Raw genomic sequence first — 18,234 nt, forward strand, 5'->3', positions numbered from 1 at the left:
AAAAGGCCTAAGGATAAAGAAGTGTGCTGGGTGTCCAATCAGTGTTTTTTTTTTTATTTCACAGTTGCAAAAAAATTATCTTAACATATTAACACAACATAGTTACCATGGGTTGCAGACCAAGAGCAGATGTCTTATTATTATATTTTGTATGGGTAATCATCCAGGCCGTATAGACCTCACCAAATAGGGGGAGTTACAGAGATTAAAGTGCTAAGAATGGTAGTACTTAAAACACAACCTAATTAAAATGGGTACCAGACCGCATGTCTTATTATTATATTTTTTCAAGGTAATCAGGCAGGCCATATAGAACACCCCCGATAGGGGGGGGGGGAAGAGGGAGAAAAGTACTAATTAACACAAGCTAGTTATCATGGGTCCAACACCGTGTGTCTTAAACCTAACACTACACTATCAATAAATAAATTAAATAAAATACCTATAATTATCTACAATTAAACCTAACACTACACTATCAATAAATAAATTAAATACAATTCCTACAAATAAATACAATGAAATAAACTAACTAAAGTACAAAAAATAAAAAAGAACTGTTACAAAAAATAAAAAAATATTTACAAACATTATAAATATATTACAACAATTTTAAACTAATTACACCTACTCTAAGCCCCCTAATAAAATAACAAAGCCCCCCAAAATTAAAAAATGCCCTACCCTATTCTAAATTACTAAAGTTCAAAGCTCTTTTACCTTACCAGCCCTGAACAGGGCCCTTTGCGGGGCATGCCCCAAGAAGTTCAGCTCTTTTGCCTGTAAAAAAAAACATACAATACCTCCCCCCAAAATTACAACCCACCACCCACATACCCCTAATCTAACCCAACCCCCCCTTAAATAAACCTAACACTAAGCCCCTGAAGATCTCCCTACCTTGAGTCGTCTTCACCCAGCCGAGCCAAATTCTTCGGAACAGCCAATAGAATGCGGGCTCAATCTGATTGGCTGATTGAATCAGCCAATCGGATTGAACTTGATTCTGATTGGCTGATTCCATCAGCCAATCAGAATTTTCCTACCTTAATTCCGATTGGCTGATAGAATCCTATCAGCCAATCGGAATTCAAGGGACGCCATCTTGGATGACGTCCCTTAAAGGAACCGTCATTCGTCGGGAAGTCGTCGGAAGAAGAAGATGGGTCCGCGGTGGAGGTCTTCAAGATGGAGCCGGTCGTCATCGGATGAAGATAGAAGATGCCGCTTGGATCAAGATGGTTGCCGGTCCGGATCGCCTCTTCTTCCTGGATAGGATGAAGACTTTGGAGCCTCTTCTGGACCTCTTCAGCCGCCAGATGATGGATGTCTAGCCCCCGCTTGGGCTTGGATGAAGATTTCGGAGCCTGGAGCGATCGGTGATACCTGGCATGGTGAAGACAAGGTAGGAAGATCTTCAGGGGCTTAGTGTTAGGTTTATTTAAAGGGGGTTTGGGTTAATTTAGGGGTATGTGGGTGGTGGGTTGTAATGTTGGGGGGGTATTGTATGTTTTTTTTTACAGGCAAAAGAGCTGAATTCTTTGGGGCATGCCCCACAAAAGGTCCTTTTTAGGGCTGGTAAGGTAAAAGAGCTTTGAACTTTTGTAATTTAGAATAGGGTAGGGCATTTTTTTATTTTGGGGGTCTTTGTTATTTTATTAGGGGGCTTAGAGTAGGTGTAATTAGTTTAAAATTGTTGTAATTGTTTTCTAATGTTTGTAATTATTTTTTTATTTTTTGTAACTTAGTTCTTTTTATTTTTTGCACTTTAGTTAGTTTATTTAATTGTATTTATTTGTAGGAATTGTATTTAATTTATTTATTGATAGTGTAGTGTTAGGTTTAATTGTAGATAATTGTAGGTAGTTTATTTAATTAATTTATTGATAGTGTAGTGTTAGGTTTAATTGTAACTTAGGTTAGTATTTATTTTACAGGTAATTTTGTAATTATTTTAACTAGGTAACTATTAAATAGTTATTAACTATTTAATAGCTATTGTACCTGGTTAAAATAATTAAAAAGTTGCCTGTAAAATAAATATTAATCCTAAAATAGCTACAATATAATTATAATTTATATTGTAGCTATATTAGGGTTTATTTTACAGGTAAGTATTTAGCTTTAAATAGGAATAATTTATTTAATAAGAGTTAATTTATTTCGTTAGATTTAAATTATATTTAATTTAGGGGGGGTGTTAGGGTTAAAGTTAGACTTAGCTTTAGGGGTTAATAAATTTATTAGAGTAGCGGTGAGCTCCTGTCGGCAGATTAGGGGTTAATACTTGAAGTTAGGTGTCGGCAATGTTAGGGAGGGCAGATTAGGGGTTAATACTATTTATTATAGGGTTATTGAGGCGGGAGTGAGGTGGATTAGGGGTTAATAAGTGTAGTTAGGTGGAGGCGACGTTGGGGGCGGCAGATTAGGGGTTAATAAATATAATATAGGGGTCGGCGATGTTAGGGCAGCAGATTAGGGGTACATAGGGATAATGTAGGTGGCGGGGGTGTATGGAGCGGCAGATTAGGGGTTAAAAATAATATGCAGGGGTCAGCGATAGCGGGGCGGCAGATTAGGGGTTAATAAGTGTAAGGTTAGGGGTGTTTAGACTCAGGGTACATGTTAGAGTGTTAGGTGCAGACGTAGGAAGTGTTTCCCCATAGAAAACAATGGGGCTGCGTTAGGAGCTGAAAGCGGCTTTTTTGCAGGTGTTAGGTTTTTTTTCAGCTCAAACAGCCCCATTGTTTTCTATGGGGGAATCGTGCACAAGCACGTTTTTGAAGCTGGCCGTGTCCGTAAGCACTGCTGGTATCGAGAGTTGAAGTTGCGGTAAATATGCTCTACGCTCCTTTTTTGGAGCCTAACGCAGCCATTCTGTGAACTCTAAATACCAGCGGCATTTAAAAGGTGCGGCCAGAAAAAAGCATGCGTAGCTAATGCACCCCTTTGGCCGCAAAACTCTAAATCTAGGCGTTAGGATTTATATTTATTTTACAGGTAACTTTGTATTTATTTTAGCTAGTTAGAATAGTTATTAAATAGTTATTAACTATTTAATAACTACCTAGCTAAAAGAAATACAAAATTACCTGTAAAATAAATCTTAACCTAAGTTATAATTAAACCTAACACTACACTATCATTAAATTAATTAAATTAATTGCCTACAAATAACTACAATTAAATACAATTACATAAACTAACTAAAGTACAAAAAATAAAAAAAGTAAGTTACAAACATTTTAAAAATTTTACAACAATTTTAAGCTACTTACACCTAATCTAAGCCCCCTAATAAAATAACAAACCCCCCCAAAATAAAAAAATGCCCTACCCTATTCTAAATTAAAAAAGTTCAAAGCTCTTTTACCTTACCAGCCCTTAAAAGGGCCATTTGTGGGGCATGCCCCAAAGAATTCAGCTCTTTTGCCTGTGAAAGAAAAATACATCCCCCCCAACATAAAAACCCACCACCCACATACCCCTAATCTAACCCAAACCCCCCTTAAAATAACCTAACACTAATCCCCTGAAGATCATCCTACCTTGAGTCGTCTTCACTCAGCCGAGCAGCGATGGAACCGAAGAGGAGACCCGGAGTGGCAGAAGTTATCCTCCAAGCGGCGCTGAAGAAATCTTCCACCCGGGCGATGTCATCTTCCAAGAGGTGCTGAAGAAGTCTTCTATCCGGGAGATGTCATCTTCCAAGCGGGGTCTTCAATCTTCATCCCGCCGACGCGGAACATCCTTCTTTCCCGACGGACTACCGACGAATGAAGGCTCCTTTAAGGGACGTCATCCAAGATGGTGTCCCTTCAATTTCGATTGGCTGATTAGCTGATTCTATCAGCCAATCGGAATTAAGGTAGGAAAAATCTGATTGGCTGATTGAATCAGCCAATCAGATTCAAGTTCAATCCGATTGGCTGATCCAATCAGCCAATCAGATTGAGCTTGCATTCTATTGGCTGTTCCGATCAGGTTTATCATTCTGCCCTACGGTTCGTCTAAATAAGGCTACCTTTTATAAAGTTTTATATCTTTTTGCACTCAAATTGGTTCTTAAGAAACTATGGGATAATCGGATGGTTGGTCCTGAAGAAAATTTGGAATCATTAGAGCACAGAATGGCTTTGAGTAATCTGATATTTTTAATGAACAATGTCCAGAAAGTGAGGCAATCAATCAAATTCCTGTACAATCAGTTACAAAAGCTTCATCTACCTTTATGCCACAGCTCTCATTAGTCCCTAGTGTGCATACATTTGTGGAGTGTGTTAAGAAAGAGTTGGACATTTTTTTTGTGTAATAACCTCACGTGGTTAGAAAGGGAGGCATTCAATGATCTTAGGCCCCAAAGTAGTTGGTGATTACACCTTATGATAAAGGAGGGAATTTAGTCATCATGGACCATGAAATGTAATGCAAAGGAGGCCCTAAGAAAGTTACATGATGTGCATCAGTATGAATTGGTTAGCAGAGTGGATGAATTTAATTTTATTCTGCACAATTCAACTTAGAGACCTTATTTCCAAACAGGAACATGATGTCTTATTTTAGAAATTCCCACTAGTACCAACTTTCTATAGGTTACCTAAATTGCATAAAGATTTGAGGCATCCTCCAGTTACCTAATCATTAATTGGGAGCCCTACTGAGGGTATTAGCAGGTATTTACTCAGTCCTTTTGTCAGGCCATTAATATCCTTTGTGTTGAACTGCATTGATGTATTGCGTAAACTGGACAATATTATTTTAAAGCCGAGCACATTTTTGGTTTCAATTTAAGTGGAGTCGTATTCCTCGATCCCTTACAAAATTGGGCTACAGACTGGGCTAAAGACTCCCTGTGCTTTTCCTGGAGACCTGTGGACCCACCATTGCTGACCATACTAATTTGTTGTTAAATTTTTTGAAGTATAATTTGGAAAAATAATATTTTTATGTTTAACGTTAAATTTTATTGTCAGATAGGTACTGCCATGGGTGTGCCTCCACCTATGCGTGTCTTCACCTCTGGATGTGGATGGTGGATGAGGTGTTTTCTAAATATGATACATGGGTGGAGGCGCATCTGGCACTTTTGCTCCACTATGTTGACGGTACCCTACTGTTATCGGAAAAAACTGAGAATTAAATCCTTGAATGTGTATCTATCCTGAATAAGAATGAATATAATCTGTTCCTTACATGCCAATTAAGATTGAGATTACATTTTTGGATTTACAGATCAGCAAAGATGGTTCCATTTTAAAAACTGAAGTTTTCAGGAAAACTATGTCTACTAAAAGCACACAGCCACCATCAAACCATTTTGAAGACTGTGACAGTTCCTTTGTGTGAGTAGATTCGAAAAACAGGCATGCAAACTAGCAGATAGATTTCATGGGAGAGGGTATTCAAATAGAGAAATTGGTAGGGCTTGATATAGAGCAAGGTGTTCATCTAGACAGTATGTGCTTTATCCTCAAAGAGAGACCCCAAAATCACAATCATTAAGACTTATTACAAAATTTTCATTGCCACTGGTGAAAATTAAACTAAAATACCTTATGTCTCTCTGGATGTACTCCTAGCAGAAGGTGTGTATATTATCCACATGTAGCTAGGGCCAGTTACGTGTCGATAGATGGTAAGAACAAATTTAAAATTTGACAGAAAATTGACTGTAAGACAACAGGGGTTATTTACATATTGTATTACTTCCCAAAATTCGATGTCAGAAAAACTAGCCATGATGTTAAATCTAGTATTCAAGAACATGGAAATGCAATCAAGGAAGGGGGATGAGTCTAGTGGGGTGCAATACCACTTTAAAACATGAAATGTAAGCGATATAGATTGTTTCACTATGCTATGTGTTGGACATGTATCTACTGATAGTTGTGGGAGCAACTTGGACAAAAGGGTTTTACGCTGACTCCCAATACTTTGATTCCTTTTGGTTTGAATGATAAGGTTGAGTATTCATGTTTTCTCTAGTTTGGTGGCCTCTGTCCAAATGTCTCTTTTATTAATACAGCTGTAGTTATGTAAGTGTTTATCCTGATACTTTGCATGTTGGGGACATCATGATTCTGACTATTTAAATAATTGTTTTTACTGTGCAAGATGGACAGCAGTAGCACTAGAAGTCTCCTCCTGTATTCTCTCACTCTCCATCACCACCATCATCTCCTGTTGTGTAACAGCATGTTTCTACAACAGCCTTATCAACTACCCATGTTGCCAGTTCCACTAGTACTGCAATCTCTGTCAGCAGAAGAATCACTGACAGTTCCACCATCACTGCCACCACCTCAAAGTTCCAGCAAGGAGACCTCAACAGGGATAGAAGGGCAGGCAGAGGCAGCAACATCTTCATCTAGCTCAAAGGTGTGGGACCACTTTGTTGACATTGGAAACAGATGCTTAGCTAAGAGCAAATTGTGTGGCAAAGAAGTTAGCCATTGGAGAGTGTTGGGGCATCTCGCCAGCTCCAGAATGAACCAATATCTCTGCATGCACCACAAGGCTGTGTTACTGAGGGAAGAAGGCGGGGCCAGCAGCAGCAAGAGCGTAACAATCTGACAGCTGGAAATGCCACCCACTAAGAGCAGCCCTACCAGCATCAGTCAGGACAGGGGACATAGTATTTATGACAGTCAGCAGAGTCAGGTACTACCATCAACATCACAATGATGTGCTCAGCCCACCCTAGAGGATTTTGGAGGTTTAACTCTAGAGGGATATACAGGCAGCAGTCAGGAAAATTATCCCATCTGATAGGTTAGCTGGTAGCTGTCAGTTGTCCACCCATGCTTGAAAAGAGAGCCTTTCATGCAGTTGATGGAAGCAGCTGCTTCCCCTTACCACCTCACATCACGGAGCACTTTCAGAAGGAGCATAGTCCCTCACTATACCAACCCTTTGTTTGCTGTGTTGAAAGAGGAGGCTTCTGGACAGTCGGTGCACTTTACCACCAACATATGGATTGCTCCTACAGACCATCATGCCTTTCTGTCCTTGATGGCACACTGGTGGCATGAGATGAGGGTGAGGGTAGTAGTATTGCTAGTGGTGGTGCAGCAGCAGGCAGCTCCAGTCAGGGCTGGAGCAGTTCAGTAGATTGTCAGGGCTACTGATCATTCCTCCTTCATCCCAAGGTGTCGGATGAGTAGCATACCACTGAAAATATATTGAAGGCTCTTAGGAGGATGGTGGCGCAGTGGGTAGGAGAGTGAGAAGGCGCCAATGTTTAAATGGGATTCGTTGTCACCAATGGAGCAGCAAATATGGCGAAGGCTCTCCATAAGGGTGACTTTATTGGTGTGCGTTGTTTGGCTCACATCCTCCACCTGGTGGTAATCCCTAAAGGCAAGTCTAGGTTACCAAGTTTATGTGAATGGTGCAGAAGGATTACAGGCTACTTCAACCACCGTAAGAAAGCTAGTCAGCTCCATAGGCAGGAATAGGGGAAGGTAGGGCTTCCCCAGCACTGTCTTAAGCAAGATATAACTACTTGGTGGAACTTGTATTTGGATATGCTGTAATTTATCTATTTTTAAAAAAAGCCTTTACGGGTGAAACGCATCAGAGGGTTTGGAGCATATGGGAGCTCCATTTTAACTTTCAATAGAGCCGGTTCATGTATTTGCAGTATACTGCGATTATATATTACAGCCTAACTTCTTGGAGCACCTTATCTTCCTTATCATGTGTTGATTAGCACAATGGTGTATTAACATCGACGTACACATTTTTAGGATACATACAAACGTAGCTCCTGTTGTAATATATATCCGGTAGTCCTAACTTTTGTGTAACTCTGGAATCTAGTTACAAATACACAGTCTGTAAATGAGAGTATATAACCTGTATTATTTTTGGTTACATTAAATACTAACGCCTAGATTTAGAGTTTTGTTGGTAAAGACCCGCGGTGCTAACGCACCTTTTTTTCCAGCGCACCCTTAAGCCAACGCTGGAATTACCAGTTGTTTGAATGGCTGCGTTAGGCTCTGAAAAGTGAGCGTTGAGCATAAATTAGCGCCACTTTAACCCTCAATACCAGCGTTGCTTACGGTAGCGGTAAGCTGGAAAAACGTGCTCATGCACGATATCCCCATAGGAAACAATGGGGCTGAGCTGGGCGAAACAAAACCTAACACCAGCAAAAAAGCAGCGTTCAGCTCCTAACGCAGCCCCATTGTTTCCTATGGTGAAACACTTTCTAAGTCTACACCTAACACCCTAACATGAAACCCGAGTCTAAACACCCCTAACCTTACACTTATTAACCCCTAATCTGCCGCCCCCAACATTGTCGCCACCTGCATTATACTATTAACCCCTAATCTGCTGCTCCGGACACCGCCGCCACCTACATTATCCCTATGAACCCCTAATCTGCTGTCCCTAACATCGCCGACACCTACATTATATTTATTACCCCCTAATCTGCCGCCCCCAACGTCGCCGCCACCTACCTACACTTATTAACCCCTAATCTGCCGACCGGACATCGCCGCCACTATAATAAATATATTAACCCCTAAACTGCCGCACTCCCGCCTCGCAAACACTATATTAAATTGTATTAACCCCTAATCTGCCCTCCCTAACATCACCGCCACCTACCTGCAATTATTAACCCCTAATCTTCCGATCCCAATGTCGCCGCTACTATAATAAAGTTATTAACCCCTAAACCAAAGTCTAACCCTAACCCTAACACCCCCTAACTTAAATATAATTTAAATTTAACGAAATAAATTTACTATAATTAAATAAATTATTCCTATTTAAAACTAAATACTTATCTATAAAATAAACCCAAATATAGCTACAATATAAATAATAATTACATTGTAGCTATTTTAGTATTTATATTTATTTTACAGGCAACTTTGTATTTATTTTAACTAGGTACAATAGCTATTAAATAGTTAATAACTATTTAATAGCTACCTAGTTAAAATAATAACAAAAATACCTGTAAAATAAATCCTAACCTAAGATACAAATACACCTAACACTACACTATCAATAAATTAATTAAATAAATTACCTACAATTAGCTAAAATAAAATACAATTAAATAAACTAAACTATATTACCAAAAAAAAAACACTAAATTACATAAAATAAAAAATAAATTGCAAGAAGTTTAAACTAATTACACCTAATCAAAGCCTCCTAATAAAATAAAAAAGCCCCCCAAAATAATAAAATGCCCTACCCTATCCTAAATTACAAAGTAATCAGCTCTTTTACCAGCCCTTCAAAGGGCTTTTTGCGGGGCATTGCCCCAAAGTAATCAGCTCTTTTACCTGTAAAGAAAAATACAATACCCCCCCAACATTACAACCCACCAACCACATACCCCTACTCTAAAACCCACCCAACCCCCCCTTAAAAAAACCTAACACTAACCCTCTGAAGATCTCCCTACCTTGAGTCGTCTTCACTCAGTCAAGACGAATTCTTCATCCAAGCGGGGCAAGAAGAGGTCCTCCATCCGGTAGAAGTCTTCATCCAAGCGGCGTCTTCTATCTTCATCCATCTGGAGCGGAGCGGAGCCATCTTCCATCCAGCCGACGCGGAGCCATCCTCTTCAACCGACGGACTAACGACGAATGACGGTTCCTTTAAGAGACGTCATCCAATGGCGTCCCTCGAATTCTGATTGGCTGATAGGATTCTATCAGCCAATCGGAATTAAGGTAGGAAAAATCTGTTTGGCTGATTCAATCAACCAATCAGATTGAAGTTCAATCCGATTGGCTGATCCAATCAGCCAATCAGATTGACCTCGCATTCTATTGGCTACAATAGAATTAGCTACAATGTAACCATTAGTTATATTGTAGCTATATTAGGGTTTATTCTATAGGTAAGTATTTAGTTTTAAATAGGATTAATTTATTTAATGATAGTATATTTAGTTAGTTTAATTTAAATTATATTTAAGTTAGGAGGTGTTAGGGTTAGTGTTAGACTTAGGTTTAGGGGTTAATAACTTTATTATAGTAGCGGCGACGTTGGGGGCGGCAGATTAGGGGTTAATAATTGTAGGTAGGTGGCGGCGATGTTAGAGAGGGCAGATTAGAGGTTAATAAAATGTATTATAGTGTTTGCGAGGCAGGAGTGCGGCGGTTTAGGGGTTAATAGATTTATTATAGTGGCGGCAAGGTCCAGTCGGCAGATTAGGGGTTAATAATTTTAGGTAGGTAGCGGCGACGTTTGGGGGGGCAGATTAGGGGGTAATAAATATAATGTAGGTGTCGGCGATGTTAGGGGCAGCAGATTAGGGGTTCATAGGTATAATGTAGGTTGCGGCGGTGTCCGGAGCGGCAGATTAGGGGTTAAAAAATGTATTATAGGGTTTGCGATGTGGGGGGCCCTCAGTTTAGGGGTAAATAGGTAGTTTATGGGTGTTAGTGTACTTTATAGCACAGTAGTTAAGAGCTTTATGTCCCACGTTAGCCCATAAAACTCTTAACTACTGACTTTTTTTGGCGGTAGGAGTCTTGTCGGTAGAGGCTCTACCGCTCACTTCTTCCAAGACTCGTAATACCAGCGTTAGGGAAATCCCATAGAAAAGATAGGACACACAATTGACGTAAAGGGATCTGCGGTAGCCACGGGTCGCAGAAAGAAAGTGAGCGGAAGACCCTTTCTTGCCTGACTCTAAATACCAGCGGGTGTTAAAAAGCAGCGTTAGGACCCCTTAACGCTACTTTTTACGGCTAACGCCAAACTCTAAATCTAGGTGTAAATGTTTTGGTAACACATCCACCTGTCTTAGAAGCAGCTACAGTATATCAATGCAGCACATAACCAATTCTAGATTGGGTGGCAGTTCATACTTATAACTGCTTAATAAAACCATACACTGTTGGGCTATTTTAGCGAGATATAAACTGTAAGAGGGTTGCTTGTATTTAATCTCTATACCACATTTGATATTGATTTATATTAACACTATTTTTGTTGATTCCAGACTGATAATTTTAATAGCAATTAAATTCGCCAGTATTCAACAACTACTTAACCCTTGTGGTTAGACTACACAGGGCGACAGTTTTCAAACATCACAATATTAGAGTAAGCATTTTATTTACTCTCAGATAATATCACATGTTCAAGCATAACATATCCCCACTATGAGGTATATCATGAATTAACAATACTAACATAGAACAGACAATAACTGTGCAGACATAATACTTTTCATTTCTAGTTTCAGGAGCCATGCCTAATCTTAGTGAGTTTTATGCCTCATCATAGTATAACAATATGTGATTTAGACGTATTCTAGTACCACTTACTCCTAGCACCTGACTCACTTTCTATTGTACATACCAGTTGAAACTGGATTACAACTGTGCAGATATATTTCAGCTTTTTGGGGCTATATGCTCTATCATAGCTGACCACAAGTGATCTGGCCGATTCATTATCAGATTCACTCAGTCAGGGTTACATCCCTGCAACATTAGTTACTGATTGCTGGTTAAGATATATATTTGACTGCAAGGCAATACTTATTCCTTTAAATTATTTTGTCACAATTCAAAGGCAATAATTTTACATAACACAGGAATTTTATCAGTTCTATTGATTATTTTAATGTGTATTTACATGTTGGGTCCCAGATTTTAAAGTCTTTAATGTAAGTTATGTTTTATTAGTCCTGATCTTCCCACTTACTTTAGTCTAGACGCAGAGTGCTATCCGTACAGTCTTTTTCTGGATTTCTCTTTTCGCCTGTTCACATAAATACATATGTATACGTATATATATATATATATATATATAGTATTTAACTATGTATGCACTGTAAATATTTCATATTCCAATGTTCTTCACATAGGGCAATGTGTTCTATGTATTTTTAAATAAATATTCTTATATATATATATCTGTAAATATCTGTATATATCCATAGGGTAAATTTTTACTATCAACTTGTAATGCATGCGGTATCCGATGAGCACAAAAGCCTAAGTTGAGCACAGTTAGCATTGCACAAGCAATAAATAGTGATCCACTTGTAATCTAGCCTTATATATGACCCTTTCATTTCCACTGACACTAAACTAGCCTCAGTGAGCACCAATTCCAATTATATGTTGTCAATCATTTTGCTCTTCACCTTTCGAGGTCTTCAGTTTGAGCTTCCGGAGAAGTTACTTGAGCTTCTTGAGGTGATATTACAAAACAAGCTGTACATACAATGAACAGTACTAGGAAGTTAAATCTGCAGTGTAGTAAAAGAGCTAGAAATCATGTAGTCCAGATAATACACAGTAACATAAAAATACAGCAACACACCCAAACCAAATGTATACCTTAACCCCTTAACGACTGTAACGTACCCTGTACGTCGCTGGTCGTTAAGGGATTGTGTTGCTATAATAGTGTGGGTCATTAAGGGGTTAAGAATACCAAAAGGTTTGAAGCAACATGCCAGAAACTTTTCGGCATTAGAGTACAGGAAGGAGAGCACATATTATAGAAATTACAAGGGGAAAACACTGAGCCTACCAAAGAGCATGTTGCTCATAGACGCTGATGCAGCAGTCTTTGCTTGAGAACATGAGAGGCCTCACAGCAAGCGGCATGTGACAATATATAGGTGAGAGAACTTCTCTATGAATTGTAATCACATCACAAGAAACACAGTTCCAGGGAATCAGTGCAATACTATCAGACATTATGTTGACACATTCTAAAATCAGTGATGTGGCACATCAGTTACACCAGCTGACTTATTTAAAGCTCTGATAAAGTGCACACACTTGTGTGAAATGTTTTAGCTGTGCAAGTCATGTGCCACACTGTTTATAGTGTGGGACATGACTTGCACAGTGATGGTAAACCTTAACTAATCAAATGCCATATATTTAATCTTTACCATTAAAAAAGTATATGTGTATCTTTTCTGTTTTTTTATCCATCCATCTGTTAAAGGGTTAAATTAGTGCATATAGAAATATTTTTCTTGCAATGTTATGCCGGACCACTTGGATGAGCTCTTTTTTTCTTTTCTTAATGACAATTCTAGTGAACATCCAACCAGTGGCGGCTGGTGATTTTTGAAGATGGGGAGCACTAGCCCCGCCCCTCAGATGGCTCCGCCCATGTTATTGTGTGTGTGTGTATATATATATATATATATATATACACATACATACATACACACACACTCTGTCAGTTACCTTAACACATCCTTATACAAGGTGAGGGCAGTGTGTTATGTGTATTACTGTGTGTTGTAACCTGTGTATATTGAAAGACAAGAGCACCACATACACCCTGCAGTTACTATATATATATATATATATATATATATATATATATATATATATATATATATATATATATATATATATATATACTGGGTACCAGGGGCGGACTGAGATCAACCAGGGCCCCCAGGCAAAAGTGTGGCAGGGCCCGCAGCTCCTCTTTGCTCCACCTACCTACCTCCTCTGCCCCTCCTCTACCCTATTCCCCCTCCCATCTCCTGTGCTCCTCCCAACTCCTTTATACACATATATATATATATATATATATATATATACACACACACACACACATTTACACACAAACGCGCACAGTTATACACACACACACACACTATACACACATATACACAGTTATATACAAACACACACACACACACACAGTTATACACACACAAACATTTATACACATTTATACTCACATTTACACACACACATGCACAGTTATACAAACACACTTATACACATTTATATACATACACAGTTATACACAAACTCTTATACACACTTATACACATTTACACACACATGCACTGTTATACACACACTCATACACATTTATACACACATATACACATTTACACACACAGACACACACATTTATACACACATATACACACTCTTATACACATTTACACACACACATGCACAGTTATACACACTTATACACATTTATCCAAATACACACATGCATAGTTATACACACACTTTTATACACACTTATACACATACACATTTATACACACTTATACACACTTATACACATACACATTTATACACACTTATACTCACACACATTCAGTTATACACACTTATTCACATTTATACACATATACACACAAATGTACATTTATACACACACTCTTATACGTTATACAAACACACTCATACACATTTATACACATACACATTTATACACACACTCATACACACTTATACACACACATGCAGTTATACACACTTATACAGATTTATACACATATTAATAAATACACTCACATACATATGGATACACTACACACACTGGGACAGATACACAAGGGGATTCCACTTTATTTTTAAAAAGTTAATGAGGAGTGCAAGCAACAAACAAAAAGGGGTTTAGAGTAAACTGAGCAGTTCATAGACAAGGGGACTGATTTATAGCATACAATTTTAGCAAAATTAAAATAACTATAATAAAAACAAAATCATTTTAAAAATATGAAGCAGAGCAAAGTAACTGATTTTTTAACAAATATGACTGAGTGTGATCACTTAACTTAACCTTCATTTTCTGATCGGTCTAAAGCTCCTCATGCAGGATGGTTGAAGGGGCAGACACCTATACACTGCACAATTCAGTGACGACTCCGGATTTCTGTCACTGAGATAGAGATTGCTTGCAACTGCAAGTTGCAGCCAAGGCAGGTTAGCAAATAATATATAGCAATAGCACCAAGTTAAAATTCGTGCCACGTTGCCAACAAGTTAGAGATGGGAACCAGGGAATGGATTTGCAAAGTCAAGTGTCAGCAAAGCAAGCAACACCAACACAAGACTCCTCTCTCCTCAACGGCTATCTCATCAATGCGACTTTTGCGCCATTGAGGGGGAGAAGCCTTGTGGGGGCCGTCACGTGGATGCAACAGCGTATCACAGTGGAGGCATAGGCAGAGCACAGGCTGACGTGCAAGACCGCACACTTCAGCCTGTGCGATTATGGGTCTATGGCAGTGACGGGCCTGGGAGGAGCTACGCCTGCACAGTGAAGCATAGATCACTGTGCAGGATAGGGTCTCCCTCTATTCGCATGTGCGACGAATAGTTTGTGTGCGCACACAGCAGCCTGCTGGTCGGGTCGGGAGAGGAGGAGACAGAGTGAGAGTCTGGAAGTTAGTGACGTCAGCTGTTGTCAGGCAGAGCAGAGCCAAATACTGTCTGCTATGCTGTTGTGTCCGCCCGGTCCTAGCTCCCTCCCTCCTGCCTCTGCCTCCCTATGTACAAAACAGTAGAACACATACTAGTAGACACAGACAGAGTAAATAAATACTAACTAGGCAGTACTGTTGCAACTTGCTGGGGATAATAATAAAATATACATTTTTCAGATAGGATCATAGGAGACTATTTGAAAAATTATATTTTATTAAACAAATATTATTTTTTTTAGGCAATTTTTTTTTTTTTTGCTCAATTTTTTTTTTGCCCTCTTGCCCTGGCTGGGGGTTCACGTGCGAATGTGCACAAACGGAGGAGCCTCCACTGCATCCAACCAGCGTGCGTTTCATTTGACAATCTTGAAGTCCAGCCCCTTTAAAGCCCTTAGAAAGCCTATGTAGATAGAGGATATGACTGCTCTATACATCACAGCCCAGCCAAAAGAGGAAATGATGAGGCAGAGGAACAGACAAAAAAAAAAAAAACTAATATATTTTTCATTGCAACAGTCTTATAGATTGAAATTTACCATCACTTTAAATTTAGTTGTCTGATTTCCATTTGCCCTATTGCTGTGGCATTAGCTGAAACGTAGTTTATTCTTGTTTACTGCAAAGTCACTAAGGACCAAAATATAATTTCAGAACTCCACTTTAGCAGGATAGTAACTTTTCAATGCATTTTAATATGAGAAGCATAATAATCTATTATAAATGCTTTAGTTGTGCTACTGAATTAAATGAACCTCAGACATATAATTTCATAATTTTTCTGTCAATCTGTAAAATGAGCAGGGTGATTTAGATACTGTGAATGATGGATAATTAATTTCAATTTTCCTTCAATCAAGAGACAGTTATTAAGCATTTTCAAGAGAGGCAAGCTTTTTCTCATAAGAATAATTGTCCAACGTGTGCATGTGACTACATCAAATAATTATGTGAAATAAACCAACAAGAAAGCGTATTACAGAGAAAAGTGAATTGCTACAACAAGTGCAGAGGAGACTAAACATATATGGAAGTTTATAAAGCATAAAACAGGCTTATGGCTATCAGTTCAACGCCTGAGCAAATTATGCCAACATCTGCTTTAGGTTTAAATGTGCATTATATTAATAAAAAGTAGTATGTTTTTGACTGGGGAGAAAAGTTCACAAGCAGTTTTATAAAAGGTTGTGGAACCAGGCCATAAGGGCGTCTTAGATTGAAATGGGCATAAAATGCCAATAGTTATTCATAAATAAAAAAAAATGCAATGCATTGTTATTGTTTATTTTGCCTTCTTTTCCTGTAATTTGACTCTTAAAATGTTAGTCTTTTCACTACCCCCAGAGAGGTTGGAGTGCATTATGTGAAAGGCAGAACCCTGACACTCCTACATGCTGCATAGTGATTTGTTGGTATGTGCAGGAGCTTGCCTATCTCTCTTCCTCATTGGCAAGAGCAAATTAAGTAAGATGAACAACATTAAAGAGGTGTGTCCTGATATTCCAGGACAATGTATGTTTTTCCAATAAAATGTCTGTTTTAAAAACAGACATTTTAAAGTCAGTAGTTAAGAGTTTTATGGTACAAAGATGTAACATAAAACTCATAACTAAAGTGCTAAAAAGTACACTAACACCCATAAACTACCTATTAACCCCTAAACCGAGGCCCTCCCACATCGCAATCGCAAACACTATAATAAAAGTTTTAACCCCTAATCTGCCGCTCCGGACATTGCCACCACTATAATAAACATATTAACCCCTAAACCGCCGCACTCCCGCCTCGCAAACACTAGTTAAATATTATTAACCCCTAATCTGCCTCCCCTAACATCTCTGCCACCTTCATTATACTTATTAACCCCTAATCTGCCGTCTTCAATGTCGCTGCCATTATATTAAATGTGTTAACCCCTAAATCTAAGTCAAACCCTAACCCTAACACCCCCTAACTTAAATATAATGAAAATAAATCTAAAGAATATTACTATAATTAACTAAATTATTCCTATTTAAAACTAAATACTTACCTATAAAATAAACCCTAAGCTAGCTACAATATAATTAATATTATTGAAGGTGGAACATACCTGAGACAATTGTACCATGAGCCAAATGTTTATATTATAGCTCTCACATGAGCTGCTGGTGCAATGCTGAATATGGAGAGCGTATTGCTCTCCGCATTCAGTGATGTCTGTCGGACCTGATCTGCACTGTCAGATCAGCTCCGACAAACATTTGATAAATATGTGTAATTTTTCAATGTGAAAAATGTTTCTTTTTTTTTTACTTCAAAAATAAATAATTGCACATTAAAGTATTATGTATCATGGGAATAATAATTTAAATAAATACAATTAATATTATGTCTACTCAAGCATAGGATACATTTGAAATATTTTAGTCTTTAGAAAAATATAATGAGCGACAAATATAAAATAATAAGTCATATATTTAACATGTAGTGAGTTAAATGTTTGAGAAGTCTCTCCTGCCGTGACTGCACATTAACATGTAAACCAGCTGCAATGGGAATGTGCTGCTATGGAGGTGTTTCACAGACACAAGTTGTGGGTGATTCACTTTACTGGCTATGTATTAATGACTGGGATGGTGTCCCAAAATGGTGCATAACATTGGTGTTGGTGGCTGATGCAGTTGTGTTTGCTCCTGCAAAAAAATGAAGTGGCATAAGAGGCTGCTGGGGAGGTAGCATTGGAGTCTGTTGCTTCTGCTGCCATGGTGCCATTGTAGCCTACTGCTGTGGTAGCATATGGTGCTGCTGCTGTAGTAGCATATGGTGCTGCTCCTGTGGTGGCATCTACTGCTGCTGCATGGCATATGCTAATGCTCCTGTGGTGGCATCTACTGCTGCTGCATGGCATATGCTAATGCTCCTGTGGTGGCATCTACTGCTGCTGCATGGCATATGCTAATGCTCCTGTGGTGGCATCTACTGCTGCTGCATGGCATATGCTGCTGCTCCTGTGGTGGCAACTACTGCTGCTGCATGGCATATGCTAA

The sequence above is a fragment of the Bombina bombina genome, chromosome 2, assembly GCF_027579735.1.
Source record: "Bombina bombina isolate aBomBom1 chromosome 2, aBomBom1.pri, whole genome shotgun sequence".
Classification (NCBI taxonomy): Eukaryota; Metazoa; Chordata; class Amphibia; order Anura; family Bombinatoridae; genus Bombina; species Bombina bombina.